This window comes from Phocoena sinus, chromosome 12 (assembly GCF_008692025.1).
Source record: "Phocoena sinus isolate mPhoSin1 chromosome 12, mPhoSin1.pri, whole genome shotgun sequence".
Lineage (NCBI taxonomy): Eukaryota > Metazoa > Chordata > Mammalia > Artiodactyla > Phocoenidae > Phocoena > Phocoena sinus.
The window spans coordinates 12,061,108-12,077,891 of record NC_045774.1 but is presented as its reverse complement, the minus strand read 5'-3'; the positions used below and the strand labels follow the sequence as shown (position 1 = coordinate 12,077,891).

The 16,784-nt window shown below is 44.9% G+C and overlaps 1 protein-coding gene across 3 annotated transcripts in view; it reads left to right on the top strand.

Moving 5' to 3' along the window:
* SCAF8 (SR-related CTD associated factor 8) overlaps positions 1-16,784 on the top strand; it is a 198,192-nt gene that overhangs the window by 129,999 nt on the left and 51,409 nt on the right. Inside the window, exon 21 of one of the 3 annotated variants that reach the window (XM_032651235.1) lies at positions 5,196-6,303. The exons of the other annotated variants lie outside the window; for them this stretch is intronic. The gene's annotated coding sequence lies outside the window, so the exon portion shown is untranslated. Of the gene's footprint in view, positions 1-5,195; positions 6,304-16,784 lie in introns of those variants that run through there. 3 annotated transcript variants of the gene reach the window in all.

Genomic DNA, 16,784 nt, shown 5'->3' with positions numbered 1-16,784 from the left:
TGCCCTAAATGAGCTCGCTGGAGGGCTCTGCCGGACCCTGAGACCCTGTGCCTCCCGCCCACCAGCGCCCATGAGGTTGGATCTCAGCACCTGTGGCGACAGCTCAGTCCATCATGGACCAGAAATCTCTGTTACATTTGGATCGTTCAGAAGTCTATATTCTATTTGGATCATTCATGCCAAGCGGCATAATTTTCCAGGATTTAGTATCTGAGAGATTTGAATTAAATGAATAAAGGACACTGTGGGGCATACGGTGCATGGTAGGACAAGAAATCTGAGCATTAGCTAGGTTCCCAGTCTTTGTGCACCCGTGGGCAAGCCTGAAACCTCTGAGCTTCAGATTTCTAATGTTTAAGAGGAGAATTTTGTGCCCTGCAATCCCCAAGGTCTGTTTTAGCACTAATGTATATGACTCTGCTTTCTATTATGTTGGAATTACATAGCTTCTTTGGGGAATTCAAAAAAGGGTATGCACCGTACACGTGTAGGCGTGACGCAGGAAACAAAACGTGATCTCCGTTTAATAGAGGAGCCCAGGGTATCCCCCATCGTAGAAAGGAACTTCCGTAATAGGAAATCGTTCCCTTTCTTTTATTTTAATTACTCTTACACCTGATTCTTGGGAAGACCTGACTTCATACTGTTCTAATCTAATGGGACATGGCTGCACACATTTTAAGTAGGTTTTTGTAGAACAATAAAACATTTAGCAAATTATGTTAGAACGCGTCTGCACACGCTGCTACTTTTAGATCTGTGCCAGCCATACTACTCCCATATGGGCTGACCGAGTGGGTCAGCTGGACGAGGCAGATGGGGACCTGGCATCCAGGAATAACTCTGGCACCTTCCCTTCAGCGTGGCAAGGCAGGCTGGCTGAGGCTGGGATCTGAAAGTCTTTTGAAAGGACCTGGTTTTTCTTGGTATGGCGCCATCTCCTCGCTATGTAGCCCACTGGTGGTTAATCCAATAGCATCAGTGCCGGGACAGACCATACCCAGGGTAGGTTTCCTTTCCCCTGGCTTCGCAATCACACGCCTCCTCCTTTTGTGGAGGACAGGAGACAGGATGGTGAATTCCAGTCGGTCAGCTTGGCCGATCACTGGCTACTCTGATGAGACTTTTACTGGGGCAAGAAATGAAGATCAATTATACAGGGGTCAGAGCCTCTCTGTAGACTTTGTCTCTTTCTCAACTGTAATTTAGGAGTGATTCTTTAGGCTGTAGGTAATTTTCAGTCTGCTAATAGGTTATTTGGAAATCAGATCACATTTACTTAAGGAGGAAGAACGGGAAAGAGACCACAGAAGTCTCTAGGCTGTGACTGACGTTAACCTAATACCTGTTTCTCCCTGCTGTTGGTTCACCTGTGGTCATTCCTGCCTGTCCTTATTCCCTCCTCCTCCTGCGGCCCTGCGTTCATGGAAGCCTGGCCGCTGGTTCTGGAGCCAGGTTTCCACGGGTAAGAAGGGTGTAGCTGCTTTGGAAGCAGCTGGACCTCCCCTGCGGTGCTGTCCCCTGCCGGCCCCTCGGCAGCTGTGGGGCCCACGGGTCCTGGTACGGGGTGACCATTCTTGTGCGTGTAGCCCAGGGATGTGCGAGGAAAGGCAGATAATTTGGGTGTGAGGCACACTTAACCTGAAAGCCAGTCTCAGCCACTTTCTAGCTGTGTCGTCTTTCCCAGGTTATTTAACCTCTTTGAACCTCATTTTCTCATGTGCAACGTGAAGTTAATGAATCTGTCTACTTGGCAGGGCTGTTTGCGTAGGTTCAGTGAGACGTGTACGTCAGTGACCTGGAACCAGTGGGACCCTCTCAGTGAGTTACAGTTGGATGCGGGGCCCCCCGAAGTCAATTCGCCTTCATTGTGCCCATTTTATAAAAGAATAACTGCATTTCAAAATTAAGGAGTTGCAGCAAATACTTCATTCAGGTGTTACTTCTACCTCCGGGCACTGCTACCTCTCAGTTTACTTAAAAAAAAATTTTTCGTACCATGTTCTCGTTGACAAATGCCGTGTTTGGCCTCCTCCTCTTCATTTACTATGAAATTATAGCCCATGTTATGGGCAGCCGTGCAGCGCGCTGATCACTGCTAACAGTGATCCCTGAAGAAGCGAGAACGCTCTTCACAAAACCTCTCTATTTAAGGAGTTTGGAACAAGCCGTCCTGCCCACAGCGCCACTCGGTGGCAAGTCTCGGGGGGAGCGGCGGTGTCTGTCTTTGTGACCAGGCTGTAGACGCAGAAGCTCGTTTTGGATTCGCCATGTAAAGATGGGACTCCACAGCACGCGTAGATGCTTCTGCCCTGTGGCCCAGCGCGTACCGCGATGAGCTGGAGCTGGGGAACCGCGGCTGCCGCGGCTTTGAGCCCTTTCTCTGCTCTTTGCTGGGTGCCTTGTAACACGGGGCAAGGCGTTTCCTCCAACTCAGCTTCTTTGTGGAGGAGGTTAGGTCTAGTTTGCAGGGTGTTCTTTATAAGACAATCTATGAGGGGTAAGAGTAAGAACAAAACAATGCAGAAGAGATGCATTACAGTAAGTAGTGAATTCATCCATATTCAGTGTTACCAGCCAGGGGTGGCACATAGAGGAGAAGGGGCTGGTCTTTCTCCTGCCCAGTGACTCGGTGACCCGCATACCCATGTAACGCCAGGTAGGTCCCCTAACCCTCAAACCTTAGCCGCCTCTCCTGTCAGCAGGGTCCCCATTGTAAGTTCATGTTAGAGAGTTCATACGTGTGAAGGGGCTTTGAAAACTAAAGCGCTGGCCAAACGTGAGCTGTGTGACTGTCATCTCCAGCCCTCTGTACTGTTACTTGCACGAGAACTTGATGTTTCCGTCTTAATGTCCCCCTTCTCCAGTGACGGAGCGGTTTACCGTACGTGCTCCTGTAGTGATTCCATCAGGCACTTAGGATATACGCTATCACAGCCCAGAAAGCCACGGTCGTAAAAATACTTGCCAGAATTCCATAATAAATTTTACTTACTGTTTGTTTATTTCGAGTTCATTTGTCAAGACAGCAGTCTTTATTTCTCTTACTTGGTGACGAAGAAACCCAGAAATTTAGTCTGTGTTGATAAACGTGCATGTGTTACTAGATCATTCTCATGGACCCCCACCACACGATTTGAGTAAACTTGTGTCTTTTCCCTTTTGTCCCCCGTTGTGGTCTCTGTGCCTTTTATCCCATGAATGCTGGTTTACTCTGGACAGCAACCCTGCTGTGTTACAGCAAATCTTATCCAGATTTAAGAAAATGGCTCTGTCCCTTTAGCATTGTAGCTTATTTTCATTGTCGTTTTCTTTCTTGAGTAGCTTTTGCGTCAGCATTTGAAGGATAAGCTCATTAGCAAAGCACTTAGAATAATCCAAGTAATAGATGATATCTTGGTGCCAGTTTCGTTTTGTGTGACTCATTCACACATTTCACAAAGTTGTGTCTCCCCTTATGCCAAAGCCACAGTAGAAAGATGAAAAAAAAAATAAGCTTTTTTTGCCACACATGACAGCCATGATGCCTTAATATATTTATATACATATATGATATAATAATGACACAATATAGTAGTATGATATGATATAAATAATAAACGGTTGTTTCAGCATCATCAAAGTTTTACCAGCCTCCGAAGCATAAAGATCAAATCAGAATTGCTAGTTTTTCAATTGTTGAAGCTTATCATTTTGTGACTAATGGGAACTAATGGCCTGAAATTTCCAAATATTGAACCAAATTCCTGGTTGTACCTGTGACAGCTGTGAACTTTACAGTCCCAATTCTTTATCATTTTAACAAGGCATGTTGAAGTAGTTTGCATAGTGGTTAAACGCCTCAGTTTTAGGGTCACACTTCCTGTGTCTAGGTCCTGTCTCTGCTTACCAGTTTGTCTTTGTAAAGTTATTTGAAGTAATTACTTAAACTAGTCCAACCAGTTGGATCTTAGGGCTAGGTACTGTGCTCTTACAGATTGCATCCATGTTGTTATACTTATTAATGGATCTTTCAACTTTTACATAATTATTTCTTTTTTTTTTTTTTTTTTTTTTTTTTGCGGTACGCGGGCCTCTCACTGCTGTGGCCTCTCCCATTGCGGAGCACAGGCTCCGGACGCGCAGGCTCAGCGGCCATGGCTCACGGGCCCAGCCGCTCCGTGGCATGTGGGATCTTCCCGGACCAGGGCACGAACCCACGTCCCCTGCATCAGCAGGCGGACTCTCAACCACTGTGCCACCAGGGAAGCCCACATAATTATTTCTTAATTTAAGGAAACCAGTAGCTACCCCAAATAAAGAGACAATTCTTAGATCTTAAGACACCGAAAGATGTGGAAATGTGTATTTTCAGAATTTTACACCCATAGAGCTTAATCACATCATCATTTAAGAAGATTTTTATTGACTTCAGATGCTAATAGATATGTCGCGACTTCTCTGGTAGTTCAGCTGGTTCTCATCACCAATCTAAACTAGGATGGAAGGCACCCCAGGCGCAGGGATTTTGTAAGCCTAACCATTGCCACAGTCAGAAATGGTTCTACCTGGTTGCGTTCTCTAAGGAGCTACGAAGGCGGGACCACATGGACCCATTAAAAGTTAGTCGGTGGCTTTCTTTTTAGACCTCATCCACTGAAGTCCTCAGTGTATACGTGGAGGAACCAAGGCCCAGCAAGGTTAGGTGACGTGTGAGTTACTGGCAGAATCTCGCCTGGAGCCTAGGCATGCTGACCTCCAAGACAGGGGTCTCTCCTGACCCATTCCCCCACGAGGAGAGTGATGAACACTCCGGTTCTTCCTGTTCCACTGGAGGAAGACATGGCATTTTTTTTTTTTTTTTTTTGCGGTACGCAGGCTTCTCACTGCTGTGGCCTCTCCCGTTGCGGAGCACAGGCTCCGGACACACAGGCCCAGCGGCCATGGCTCACGGGCCCAGCCGCTCCGCGGCATGTGGGATCTTCCCAGACCGGGGCACGAACCCGCGTCCCCTGCATCGGCAGGCGGACTCTCAACCACTGCGCCACCAGGGAAGCCCAGACATGGCATTTTAGAGCACAGAAATTCATCAAACATTGAAACATTTGCTGTTGTATTCACACCGTCTCTTCTTTAGGAATTATCTTGGAAAAAAAAACTAGGAAAAGTTATTCCATTGACCAGTGATGACCAGTTATTGTTCCTTTTGTCAACAGGCAAGATGATGAATGAAGTTCTGGCAGCTTCCTGTGTCCCAGGCCTTGTAGACATAGATGAGACGTGCTTCAAAGTTCCAATGTGCATCACATCGGATCTTGTTTAAGGAAGCGTTAAAAGGAACCCACCGTTACCTATTGAAGGCTCTGTGCTCTCAGACATTGTTTCTGATTGAATCCAGAGGTTGCAAGCATGCCTCCCTGTATTACCTGTTGGAGCAGGTTTAATTTTATAAATTTTAAACACAAACTCTATGAGTTTCTAGTCCATAATTGTTCTTTTTGAGGATCCACTCAGACGAACAGTATTGCATCTGTAAGAGATACACACTTCCACAGGACCAGAATTTTTTTTGGAATATAAATGGCAACAAACTCCAGCTGTAGCATCATCCTGTACCAGTGATGAAAAGGACAGATTGCAAGGAAACCGTTCGGGGGGACATGTCATGTTGTGTTGGAACTACAGATTACTAGAACCATAGCTTTATCAAAGCGAGGCTTTTTTTCCTTGAAACGTGACATGCATAAACTGTAGTTCTTGACTGGTGGCTTCAATCCATCATTATTAGTCACCTCCCTGGACAATCTCAAACGTTGAAAGCCTTCACCTTTCATTAAAAAAGAAACAAATGCAGCTTTGAGAAAATCCAGGTTCAATGTAGTCTTCCAAGTATCTCACTTCAGCCTTCGTGTCCTGGTCGTACAAACAGCGGGTACCTGGTGGCAGATGAGAAGCCTAGTGGGAGAGGAAGGAAGGGACAGTAAGTGGGTATATCACATTGTATCGTCAACATACTTTATAAGTACGTTTCTTATTCGCTTCTTATTCAGGCAGAGATTAGAAAAGTTTGTTGCAAGTATCCAGACCAGGATTTGTGTTTCAGAAATTATCAGTGTTCACAATACCTGCAGGGAAAAGAAACCAAACTCAAATACGAGCACTCTTTACACTTAAAAGAATATTTTTATCATTCTTGTATTTGTTTTGGCTCTGTCACTATTAAAGTGCTTGGGAATGCTGTAGTCTGTGGTCTCTTGACACTTAATCAATGAGAACCTAACACTGTCGCAGCTTGCTGCCGTTTGGGACATTCATAATAAAAATGAAACGAATTTTGGTTGATAGTCATTTATTTTGCTTTGTAGCTTAGCGCATCTTTTGTGGTCCCCTTTGCCTATCAGCCAAGCGATTTGTATGGCCATATGTCTAGACGTAGAGATACATACATAGTTAAGGCCTTTCACAGTCTCTCATCGAATCACTGTCGTTCTCTAGATTTTCACAACTACTCTTTATTTGTTGAATGCATTTCGATTATGCATTCTACAACACCGGTTAAAAATAGTTCTTGAGGATTCTGCCTTGGCTTTCTTCAGTTTCTGATCATATCGTATTTTCTATTAGATTCATTATAATATCATTATAAATAGATTTTGATATTTCTATTAAATAAGTAGAAAATTGGAGAAGGCTGTGGGCAATCTGGTTCCAGCTCTGGGCCTTTCAATCACATCTTTCTTGTTTGGTTCCGCCCCGTGTGTTGTGTGTTGGAGTATATTTTTATGTATTCCACAGTACTGTCCGAAGAAATTAAAAAACTCCAAAGAAACCCAATACGTGAGCCTGTGTAGAAAACGTAGACCTTGCTTGACACTCTTACTGCATTTGATATGGAAATAAGAAAAGAGCCCTTTCCCTCTATTCTTTTGTAACTAAACCTGCAATTGGCAGATACACCACTCATCCAGCTCCCAGCTCCCACCCCACTGGCATCCCCCAAAAAAGGAACAGCATGGATTTGGGGATCAACATAGACATCCTAGTACATCTATGAGCAAATGACTTTGGAACTCTTCAATTAGGGGAAAGAAAACCTAATAGGAGGTTCTGGGTTCTTTTCAGTGGGCGGGTGGCAGGAGAAAGAATAGAATAGTGAACAAACTTAACGATAGGATCACCCCTTTAGACTGAGCTGTGTACAGTGTTAGCACTCAGCCGGAGGTGCATTTCTGTGATCGGGTGTACACCCAGGGCCCATCTGTTAGAAGAGTAGTCTTTTTAAAGTCCCAAGGCACCATAATAAGGGCAGGGGTTGATGCTTTTGTCTCCTGGACGGATTCCCTTTTCCAAAGCCTCTGCTACCTTCTCTCTGCCTGAGCACCTGGACAAGCTCTCTTTGTGAATCAGCATGAATATTTAACAGTGCACACTCCATCCCTGCCTTCAGTCTGTGGCAAAGGAAAGCTTTCAAAAGTCACTGTTCTCTAGGGACTTAAAACATTTTGAGCTGGTTTTAAAGACAGTATTAGGTGACTTTGACAAACTGAAGCTATTTGGTGTTTACACAATTAGAAAGAATCCTTGATGTGGGTTGTTTGGTTTTATACTTGAATTCTAATACTGAGATGTCATTTAAATGAGATGGGTGGTCTTAAGCAATGTCTTTGTGGTTGATAAATTCTTCAGAGAGGAAAAAGAAAACAACCTAAACATCTGTTTCAGAATGGTCCCCGCGTAGGAATTACACATAGACGATTACTTATATTCAAAGCAATTTGTGTTTTAAATGATTGAAGAACATAAGTAGTTAAAATGGTTGAGTTTGATTGTTTAGAAGAAAGTCTCTCTCCGTTCATTTTAGTAATTTTCCTAAATTTGCTATTTCTGCATCCATTTGTTAAAATTGGGGAATATTCCACACTTCCGTGGATGGCATCAAATCCCATCCTTTTTATGGCTGGGCTTTCATTCAGGGGACTGCTTCAAGATTACCAGGAAAGGAACCTGGTACAGTATTTAGACTGGGGCATATTTACTGTTTTATAGATACTTACTTCACCCTTTAGCATCTGTGAGAAATGTTATGTTTACTTCTCTTACTTCTTCTGAGGTATACATCTCTTTCAAAACATGTTTTTAAATATCATAGAAAAAGACTCTACCCATGGGCTATCAGGAAATGAGATGGAATTCCCTGGCAGTCCAATGGTTAGGACTCTGGGCTCTCACTGCTGAGGGCTCAGGTTCGATCCCTGGTGGGGGAACTAATAAATTATTTTTTAATCCAAAAATATACAAACAAATCAAATACGGACAGTTTAGCGAAGAAAATTGTAAACTAGAAAAAAATATATATATGTTATTATCTAAACTCTTTATATACAGGCCCAAATACAATACTCAGTTATATTTTTCTAAAAAGATATAACACTCATAATATTTTTATAAGGATAAGTTTTTATAGTAAAATATATGAAATAAGACACGTGAACTCAAAAGTAATTGCATAAAAAATTATTTTACAATAAAGACTAAATTATAACATGACCCAAGGAAAATGATAAAATAACCTATTAAACGTATTTGATTAAAAGTAAGGAGGGGCTTCCCTGGTGGCGCAGTGGTTGAGAGTCCGCCTGCCGATGCAGGGGACACAGGTTCGAGCCCTGGTCTGGGAAGATCCCACATGCCGCGGAGCGACTAGGCCCGTGAGCCACAACTACTGAGCCTGCGCGTCTGGAGCCTGTGCTCCACAACAAGAGAGGCCACGATAGTGAGAGGCCCGCGCACCGCGATGAAGAGGGGCCCCCGCTTGCCGCAACTAGAGAAAGCCCTCGCACAGAAACGAAGACCCAAAACAGCCAAAAATAAATAAAGAATTATTTTAAAAAAAAAAAAAAAAGTAAGGAAACACTAGAGTAGTTCTAAGAAGGCAAGGATTTTCACTGCCATGACATTCATAATATTAATACAAATTTTAAAATCCACCAAGGGATCTGCGGCCTAGAAATAAATGTGGCTTTCAGCTGGCTGAGACTAACAGCTTGCATGGCTGGGAAAGAACCTAATACACCTTTTATAATTTTGCCTGGATGATCATGGGTGAGGAAACTATTCTCGAGTAGAAGCAGTTGCTATTCCAAAGATTTAAAAAAAAACTAGATGAAGACCAAGCCAAGTTCTCATTTTATATCATCTTAAAGGCTCCCCCTGAAAGAGTAGCATTAGTATTTACAAGTCCCCTGCACAACGTCCCGCAAACAAAGAGCCACAACAAACACACTCAGTGGGCGCCTCCCTCCTTCTCACTGCATCATTCCTGTCCTTTCACTACTGACAGGAAAAAGAAAAAAGCTAAGGAGGAAAGAAAGTCAGTTTTGCCAGAAATGTCCATGTCATCAAGAGTTTTACTTTGCCTGTGTAGACGTAAGCACATGTACACACTTCGCGGGCCTGGAGGCCATGGCAGAGCGACCTGGATCCACTGAGGTCACAGAGAAGCAAAACTTCCCAAGATGAGGCCTGGCCGGGGACTCCCAGGAGACCCCGGGCAAGGAGAGGACATGCTGGGGTCCTGCCGCTAGAGCTGGTGGGGAGATGCCTCCCCAGAACGTGACCACCAGCACTAGAGATGGAGGCCCTCACCTGTGTGCCTAGGCCGGACCCCAGTGAGACCCTGACTCCTTCACACTATCTGACTCCAACCCCAAAGTTTGGCTTTTTACTAGAATGTTATACATTTGTCTCCAAATACCAATACTCCTTTGTGTGTCCAACGCGTATTTATTTAGTGCTTACTAAATGCGCAGGACTGGCTTGAGATCAGAGGTAAAGCAATGAGTGAAAATGCTGCTTGTGCACATCACTCAGACCTGCATGTTAGAAAGGAAGAAGGCGTGCGTTGTGTATTAAACAGTAGCTGAACGCAAAAGAGCCTCACGTGGGCAGGTATCAACCAAGTTTCCCTAAAAATGACTAGCTTTTTATTAGCTCAAGTTTCCACTGTAGGAAAAAGAAAACAGTTCTTACAGTTTATCTTTTTGCTGTTTTCTAGCCAGTGATCAGTTTATTGTTTATTTGGTTTTAAGAATCTTGGCATTATATTTACTTACAACAGCGAACCATCCCTATAGTCAAAAGTATAATATTTCTAAGGACTTATCTAATTTCCGTGGCCTGGCAGCAAAGTTCCCTGGAGAGAGATTTTTGCAAATAGGTTCTCTGATTGGACATTCCTCGCAACAGATCCTAAACAGGACCCCTCTTTTTTGAAATCCCTAAACTTTAGCGAAGAAACAAGTACCACCATCCATGAATATGGTCGTTAAATTTGACACAAGAAGTGACAGGTTTCAGCTGTAAGTGGATGGAGGGAAAAACTCAAACTACTCTCAGGCACGGTGACTTTGGCTTTACAAAATGACTTTGGAAACCCATAAATAGAACAGGAGAAGCTATTTCTACTATTAAACCATTCGAATTCAGAGTTTCTTGAGAGATCTCTCATTTCCAAAATATATGTGTATTTAATGGAAGGACAGACTAAAATGAGAGGGTGGATGGAATACATGGAAAGTTATTCTTCGCCCTCATTTTTCCTGGAGTGAGTCTGATTTTCCTGGAGCCATCTCAGCAGTACACAAACAACAAGGCTGGTTTTCCCAGATCCTTGTCACAGTAAACAGATGCGTAGAAGTAGGTTGACTCAATGTTTTCAGTCTAGTTATAGCATGCTTAGGAAGATACGACTATTAAATGCAAAAGAGGAAAATAAAAACAATAGAAAACCAGTGAATTGTGGATTTCATTATCATTAGCTCCTATCTTTATCTGAGGTAGAAGGATGCATCAGATCTAAGTACAAGAATTTGCCTAACTGGATTATAAGATTTGTGATGTGCAGGTTTGCTTTGGAGATCCAAGGATTTCCATTCAGTGACAAACACTATAGACCCATGCAGGCAATACATGTTACTTAAAACAAAGTATTAACTCTAGCAAGTATAAGCATGACCACCACCAAATCATTTGCTAATTATCCTCTCTTGGACTTCAGCCAAGACATAAGCAGTAACGTTTCATTCAACTAAAATTCTATTTACAGTTAAACTAAAAGCAGTAATTCCTCAGGATACTTAACCATCAAAGTTTTCAAACAGGTTCTGCAAGATGGCGTCAAAATAAACTCTTATTTCCTAGCATAGTAGGGGGTTGAGGCTTTTCCAATGAACTCCTATTTTTAAGGAATTCGAATATATTTCTTATATGCACTAACACAAATGCCCTACTGGCTGTAATCCTACTGTCTTTGCTGTTGCAAAAGGCCGTCAGAAGGCTCCTTACCACTCTGGAGGCCATGGCAGTGCCAGCCACAGAGCCTGCTCTACTAAAGACTAGCTTCTAACATGAATAAACATGAACTAAAGAGTCACTTTCCTCCCGAGAACGAAGCAAAAAGGAACCCCAATTAAAAGAAGAGATTTACGTAGTGCATTTTTATTCAGCCCTTAACCATGGAGTCACTAAAAACCAGCATCCTATTGCAATCCTTGGTGCTTGCATTAAGTAAGTTTCTCCTCTTATCAAATTTCTTCCATTGCCTTTAGAGAAAACAGATTCCCTTATTCTGGTGCGTCTCCTCAGCTACGCTGAGCTCAGTCTTCAGTTTGCTCCATTTTATTCTTTGCTTGAGTTGCACGTGGCTTGTTTGGCAAATACTTGCAGCTGAAGATGCTTCCAGGCGCTCACACGGTCGTTCCCAACCTTGTCTGCACATGAAAATCACCTGGGCAGCATCTTTCCCAAAAGGTTGTGATTTCTAGGGTGTGCCCTGGGTGTTGGGAGTTTTAAAAGCTCTCCAGGGGATCCTACTATGCAGAAGTTTGGGAACTGCTGGGCTAGAGGGAAGAAAGGAAAGCTTTGGTGAGCCTGAGCCTGAGTCCTAGCCCTGCCTCCTGTTTGTTGTGTGATTTGGGGTAAGTTACTTCACCTCGAGGAGCCCTGATTTCCTGTCTGTAGAGCGGAGATACTCATGCAGGCAATTTTCTCAACTGTGTAGTGAAAATATCATGTACGTTACATGATCGGTGACAGCGCGGGTGATGTGTTTGGCACAGGAAGTGGTGGCTGCCGTGATTTATCCCGAGGGTAAAATAACGTTTAATCCATTCCAAAGACAAGGAAATGCACTGTGGATGATTAGGTGATGGGCTTAATGAAAGTGAAAATAGGTGGGGTGACAACCAGGCTTGCTGCCGCGTGGGATGCCTTTTTTACCCCCTGACAATTGAATTGTTCATCTATTGCTAGCTTGTTGGAGAGAATGATACAATGTTATACTCAGAGATAAGGCTATTGTGTTTATCTGTTTTCCCAGGGTGGGGTGAATCTACCCAGTTCTTTGTGAACAGGATCTGTTTGGCAGGTCAATCTGAAAAACTGGGAAGTGGATGCTTTTGAAAAGCCCAGTTTGACTCCATGGGTTTGGTGGGCACGTTCGCTGATCACCGCTGACCCCGGCCAGGGACATCCCTGGGGACAGATGTGACAGGAAGTAACGGGGTGGGGCTGTCATTGTCTCCCCACACCATGCCTGTCACCTCTTAGGTCCTGGTCACATTAGAATCTGACACCTGATTGTATTTTTTAATCTAAGAAATCTCTCTTCCACTCCCCAATCTTTATTTCTTGTTTTGTGTTCATCTCAAATAAACAAAAATTAACTTCATTAAGAAAGAAAGGAGGAAGTATAAACACAGTGTCTATCGGGATGAGTGTGGTTCCTGCATGCACGCTCAGGGACCAGGGTGGAGTGGGGATAGACTTTCTATCTCATTTTGCCCCGTGTAGCTCTGGGGAGGTGGTCTTTTGTGGAGTGAAGAGGGGAGGTGAGCGGTGTACATTCCCTCCTGATAGAATCAGAGGAAGATCGAGTGTCAGAGCCCAAAGGAACCTGAACAATCACTTGAACCCCAGGGGTTCCTTACTGGAACACTGAAAGTGTATGCAACACCTTAGGCAGATGGCAGTGTTTCTTTGATGGAGGCCATGGCCTTTTCAGCAGATTTGCAAAGAGCTTGGTAACCCTCCAGTACGAACCAATTTTACTAATAAGGGAACTGAAACAAAGGAACCTGTTCATAAGCACATAGGCAGTCACAGTGGGGCAGAACTCAGGTGGCCACGTTTTTCTCCCAGCTCCACTCCCCAGGTTTCACAGCAAGTTTGAAGCGTCATCGGTGGGTGGGGGGCGCTTAAGCCGCAGGTTCTGCTAATTCCCCATTTATCACAGCCTGAGTCAGCGCTAATGTGATACAGAATGAGGTCTCCACTTTTCCTCTAACCAGGGACGTTTCATCCCAAAGGCACTAGGAAGAAGGCAGGGCTGTTGTAGCTGCCGAAAATCCTCCTTATTTTAACCTGCAGTGAAGATTCAGTCTGGCTCAGAGTTTTAGCAGGAATCGGGCCGTAAATTGGGGAAAGTAGGTGTCTTAGTCCGTCAGGCTGCTGTAACACTGACATTGACTGGAGGGCTTCTAAACAACAGATGCTTATTTCTCGCCGTCCAGGAGGCTGGGAGGCCCAAGATCAAGGCGCTGGCAGATTTGGTGTCTGGTGAGGGCCATCTCTCTGAGCCCTCATGTGGAGGAAGGCGGGGGCAGCTCCCTGGGGTCTCTCGTATAATCTCATTCGTAAGGACTCCGCTCTCACAACCTAATCACCTCTCAAAGGCCTCCATGACACTGGGATTAGGTTTTTAATTTTCTGAATTTTGGGGGGGACACAAACACATGGTAAATAGCAGTAGGCAAAGGCCTCTAAGAAAAAGGATGCTTTGTATTTCCTTTTTCTTTCTTTAGCATAGTTTCGTTTTCACGAGGGCTCGCCCCCCAGGAGAGAGTGCAATCTGGTGGTTAGCAATTCAGGCTCTGGAGTCGATTTGGCCCGGATTGGAAAACCCCAGCTCCAACACGCGCTGAGTGTTTAACCTCATCTCCCTCTAAGCCTTCACTTCCCGTCTGTCACATGGAGACAACTGTGCCTACTTAACGGGACTGTTTCGAGGACAAATGGGAAAATGATTGAAAGTGGATTCTGGGTCTGACAGATCCCATCTGTTTACTCTGTTGAATGTATTCTGCATTGTGAAATTATATTGTCACTTTCATATTATTTTAAAAATGAATGTTTTAACTGCACTGGGAAGGACTCAGTCCTGATCGTTCAAGTTTTAAGTTGATGATGAAAATAAGGGACTCTTGAATGACCACCTCCTGTTTACCTTTTATTTTGGCTGCTGTGTCATATGACCGACCTCAAACTTTTCCTGATTTGTTTTTTATATTTCCAAGTCAGAAAAGGTTACATTCTTGTTATAAATGATTCTCACAAGCGTAGAAATTTATAGAGTCAAAGATGACTAGTTCATATTTTTCTAAAACAGCTGCTAATAAACTTTCTAGGTAGACCGGTCTGGCTGAGCCCTCCATGTGGAAAAGCCTAGAAAATGTCTTTGATGTGCATTATTTATACACATGCCTACTGACCTAGCCTCATCCTGGTTTCCTGTGACAAAGGTTTGAGGAGTTTTGCACTCCAGGAAGTAGTATTTTGACAGGATTATTTCCTGCTTTGGAAAGTTTCATAGCTGCTCTAGTGGTGTTGAGCACGGGAGGTGGAGTTTGGCGGGAAAGGAAGACCCACGTCCTGTGTGGGGATATGGAAGGAAGGAGAGGAGAGATGCAGACTCTTCTGGGGGACAGAGAGTCCTCATGGAGGCAGAGAATCTGGTACTGTGTTGCTGGAGACCAGTAGGTGCCCACTGATGCTATGGTGCTGGGGACTAAGACCAGGCTGACCCCAGGGAGGGCAGGGCTGCTGCCAGCATGGCCTGTGCCTTGTGCAGACTGCAGAAGGGGCCCCCTTTGCCCCGAGGGTACACAGCACAGAGAGAGGAACAGAGCTGGATTTCAGCCCTCGTGCACCCCTTCACAGATGCTCTTGTGCAGTACGCAACGTGTGCAACTGTGCTCAGCAGCTCGGTGACAGATGCAGGAGTTCAGTCATCCCCCACCAGCCAGGAAGAACAAAGGTAGTACTGAAGAGCAGGACCCTGCTCACTTAGACCCAGGTTTTGGAGGGATGTGGATGGTGGAGACCGTCCTGGGGAGATGGAGAGGTTAAGGATCTTCCTTTTCAGAACCTGGAGAGTATCTCCATCAAGCTTCTCCATGGCTTTGTGGACATTCGCAGCCTCTGTCCCCTCCCTACCGGCTGCCCTCTCACATTCTTCCCGCAGCCAGGCTCTGTTCCCCTCCTCATTCTAAGGCCCCTCACTCCCTTGCCTGGCCCCTAGGATTGTGACCTTGGCTGCGAACGGCCATAGCTGTTGTACAAACACACACACATCACACACGGAGACACCCCCGACACACACCTGTTCCCATTGCTCTTAAGAATAAAACCCGGATCCCTAACGTGCCCTGCACTGGCCTGCAGTGACCTGCCCCTACCCTGCCTACCTCCCAGCCTCCCCCAGCCCTGAGCTCGAGCTGCACTGGTGCCCTCCATCCTGCCAAGATGCCGTGCCCTGAGGGCTGTGTCAAGGCTTTATTTTGAAGGCTCCCAGCTCATATATCAAACACTCAAATGCACCCACATGCCACATTAGATGTTTTTGGGTGCAAATAATATTTTAAAGGTTTCCGTATTTCAAATAATTTTGAGATGATTGAACTATTAGTGACTCCTTTAATTTGAATGCCTGTGATTTCTCAGCCATCTTGCACATGCTTGAGGAGTCTGATCAAGTGAGAGCATCTAAAGCTGCACATTTTCCCCAAACACAGTGAAAGATTTATGACTACTAGGCCCTAAGACAGTTGATAGCGTGTTTTGTTTTATTTGCATTTTATTAAACAGTAATGTCAACTTTGTAGTTTTCCTTTCATATTCGGGGGACAATGTATTTTTTCAGGCCTCACACCTTTCTCTAACGTCCCCCCACCTCTCCCCACCTTGTCTGGCCAACTTCTGCTTCATCCTCAGATCTTGCCTCAATGTAAACTCCCCCTGGGGAGCCTTCCTGACCCTCCTTCTGGGTCAGCGCCTCCTGTCACGTCATCTCATAGCACTGAGTCACTTTCCTGCAGAGCACATCCTCAGACTTTCACTTCAGGACCATCTGTGTGACCTGCCCTTCAGGGTTTCTTTCTAGCACCGGACAGACTATAAGTGCCACTTTCATGTGGACGTAAGCGGCCCTTACTCACAGTCTTGGAATAATCAGAGTTGGCCGTGTAAGCAGCAGCCAGGCTGCGTGGCATTTTCTTTTCACATTCACTGGGCTGCCATGCATTTGCCTCCTGGCAACTTTAAGAAGTCCTGCCATCTTTACAGAGTCAACATGCTGGTGTGGGGGAAGATTGGTGCAGTTTCCAGTAACAGAATGTAAATAAAGACCCATGGCAATTCAATGGTAGTATTTTTATGGAGCCAGACTGCTCGAGAGGTCACGCAAGCAAAACCTGTTCCAAGCCCCCCGACCCCGTCCTCTTCCATATCTTTCCCAATGGTCTGGGGACAGCGCGTAAGGCACACTGATCAAATTCACGGGGACCCTGACTCAGTGAGATCCTTCAGAAGACAGTGAAAATCCAGATGACCTCAACCAGTTTATAAAATGTCCTCATAACACTGGCATGAAATTCCTTGGGATTAATGCCAGGTAGCTGGTCCCGCTGAAACCATTCCCCTTCCCCTCCCCGCAAAGGAAGAGGACAGGCGAGTGGCCGGCCAGAGGGGGT